This window comes from Gordionus sp. m RMFG-2023, chromosome 1, assembly GCF_954871325.1.
Source record: "Gordionus sp. m RMFG-2023 chromosome 1, tfGorSpeb1-WG-v2, whole genome shotgun sequence".
NCBI lineage: Eukaryota > Metazoa > Nematomorpha > Gordioida > Chordodea > Parachordodidae > Gordionus > Gordionus sp. m RMFG-2023.
In genome coordinates this window covers 54,430,030-54,433,577 of record NC_088775.1, presented here as the reverse complement: position 1 = coordinate 54,433,577, position 3,548 = coordinate 54,430,030, and positions in this window count along the sequence as shown.

Here is a 3,548-nt window from a genome sequence, read left to right as displayed (position 1 = left end):
TTCCTGGCATGACATATTATATTTGTTTAACTAGTGTTGTTAAACGACTGAGTCGAGTCGACTTTATCGAAAACTGAGTCTAAGTTTTGGGTCGAAAAAATCGACCCAAACTGACTTGAGTTATGAACTCGAGTCGTGTACTCAAGTCGACTCAAGTCGTGAACTCAAGGACTCAAGTCGTGATTTCAAATTAGTTTTTATTATTAATTAACAATACAATTATTTTTTTTAATTTAGACTTCCAACTTGAGTAAGTCGTGAATAGAAATTACAAGCATTAATTATTATTTATTTATTTTTAGTAAAATAATTTATTTTATTTATATTTAAATATTTATTATATTTTAAAGAAATGATATAATTTAATATTTTTTATTTTATAATATATTATGAAAATGAATATTTATTTGATATCTTTTAATAAAAAAATGATAAGCTGCAATGTAAGTTAAGTAATATCATTTTTGTTACAATTAATTAGTGATTTTCACGCTCAAATTTTAAGCAAAATTTGATTTGATTTAAATTTTAAATGATTTTTCTTTTTTGTTATTAAACTTTTTTTATTAATTCTTTTGTGAATTTTATTTAAATAAACAATTAATAGTTGAAATCTTTTATTATAGGTTTATTTTTATCATTTTTGTAAAATTATCTATTTTTTTTTAGTATATAAGAAGTAGTTTAAATAATTTATTTTTAAATATTTTTATTAAAATTTATAAGTTATTTTACATGATCGTCTTTGTGATAATTGTCATGTTATTTTTTAACATTTATGAAATCTTTGACAGAAAAGGATAAAAATATAATTTATATTATAAAGATGTTAAATTATAAATTCAATGGTGATGTTCCTTTCTAAAAATGACAATTATCATAATCTGTATTTTTAAACATATTAGTTTTTTTGACGTTAAAAAACATAAATTGTAAATATGTTAAATTAACATTTCAGTGAAGATGTACCCTAGATAAGTGACAATTGTCATAATCGTTATTTCTAAAGTTTTTTGAAATTTTTTGACGCATATAGGTAAAAATATAGATTGTAAATACGTTTAAGTAAAAATTCAGTGAAGTTGTACCATAGATATGTGACAATTGCCATAATCGTTATTTTTAAAGTTTTTTGAGGAAATAGGTAAAAATATATAGTGTAAATATGTTAAATTAAAATTTCAGTGAAGATGTACCCTAGATAAGTGACAATTGCCATAAACGTTATTACTAAAGTTTTTTGAATTTTTTTTGACGCAAATAGGTAAAAATTTGGATTGTAAATATGTTAAATTAAAATTTCAGTGATAGATAAGTTACAATTGTCAAAATCGTTATTTCTACAGTTTTTTGAAATTTTTTTGACACACATCGGTAAAAATATAGATTGTAAATACGTTTAATTAAAAATTCGATGAAGATGTATCATAGATAAGTGACAATTGTCATAATTTTATTTCCAAAGTTTTTTAAAATTTTTTGACGCATATAGGTAAAAATTTAGATTGTAAATACGTTTAATTAAAAATTCGATGAAGATGTATCATAGATAAGTGACAAATGTCATATTCGTTATTTCTAAAGTTTTTTGAAATTTTTTGACGCAAGACAATTGTCATAATCGTTATTTTTTTAACTTTTTTGAATTTTTTTAAAGTAAATAGGTAAAAATATATATTGTAAAGATGTTAAAATAAATTCAGTGAAGATGTACCATAGAAGAGTGACAATAAGTGATCTGCATCGGGCCTAATTTTTCAAGCCCGGCCCGGCCCGAAATTTTTTTTAGAAAAGTTTTGCCAGCCCGGCCCGAATCCTAAATTTTTTTTAAAAAAATTTACCGACCCAGCCCGGTCCGAATTTATTTAAATATAGAAATTAATCTTTATAATTACTCAAAATAAAAGTCATATGTTATATGTAGTTTAGTTTCAATAAATAAAATCAAATATTTTTATTTTACATAAAAAAATTTTTAAAGTAAATAGGTAAAAATATTTTTTGTAAATATGTTAAATTAAAATTTCAGTGAAGATGTACCATAGAAAGTGACAATTGTCATAATCGTTATTTTTGAACTTTTTTGAATTTTTTTAAAGTAAATCGGTAAAAATATATATTGTAAAAATGTTAAATTAAAATTTCAGTGAAGATGTACCATAGAAAAGTGAGAATTGTTATAATCGTTATTTGGAACTTTTTTGAATTTTTTCAAAGAAAATAAGTTAAAATATATATTATAAACGTGTTATATTAAAATTTCAGTGAAGATGACCATAAAAATGTGTCAATTGTGTCATAATCATTATTTGTGAATTTTTTTGAAAATTTTTAAAGCAAACTTGTAAATATATATATTGTAAACATATTTCAATTAATAGTTATTTAAAATATTTTTGAATTTTTTTGCCCAAATGATCTGGTTTTTAGCCCACGCCCTTCTATCAAATTGGGCTGTCTAGCTAAATAATTTAAAAAGTGCTAACGGACCTTTGAAAAATTTTAACAATGGGCAGGCTAATAAACAACTTTTATTTGTTATTTAAAATTTATTAGGTAAACATTAAAAAATATATTCTTCATAACTTTTTTTTAAAATACCAGATTATCGATAACTGTTGTGGATGTTATCGTCGGAAAAATTAATGAGATAAAAAAAAACTTGTTAAATTTGATTTGAAATTATAGGGTCGAAGTATTTCGTCCTATAATTGATCAAATTATAAACATCAGAACGGTTGTATGCAAAAAGAGAGTTTATTTTGAATGTGCTATATTATCCTAGGCATTTTGATAAAAATAATAGTAAAGGTATTTCTGAAAAGGCCTTGGAAAAGTGACACAACAAATATATTGAATGTTAAATAACGTAACGAATTGTGTTCATTTGCCTGTGAATTCAAAGATTTAATATCAGAATTAAATGAAACGGACAATGATATCGTATGAGCAAGTGAGGAGTCTAATGAAAAAGTAGAATAAGATAATAAGTCAGAATGTGAATTGTGATAATAAATGTAACAATTTTTTAATATGCCTGTATGAAATTCCTAAAAGATACAATATGCACACAAGTGCATACACTAATTTATTTTTCACATTGAATACATTTCTTTATCATTTACTCAAGTTAATTGCGAGAGAACATTTAGCAAATTATAAAAAATAGGCTGAAAATAATATAGACGAAGAAAAATTAGGATCGTTTTTAATGTTAGTTGTATGAGAACTTTTAGTGGAGATTGAACTAAAAGATATTCTTGTTTATTTGCGCAAAGGTTCAAAATGAGATTTATCAACGTAAAAATTATATATTATCTTAATTCTTTTATTTAAAAATCATGTAATACATATAAAAAAAACATTAAAAAAAAATAAATATTGTTATTTTAAATTTTTTTAAATGGTATTTTAAAAAAAATAGGAACGCTTTTGGACACAAAAAATTTGGATTCATTTTGCATGATAATAACAAATAATATGAATATATAATAAAAAATTTTTTATATTATCATAAATATTTTGATCATAATTTAAATCGAATATTT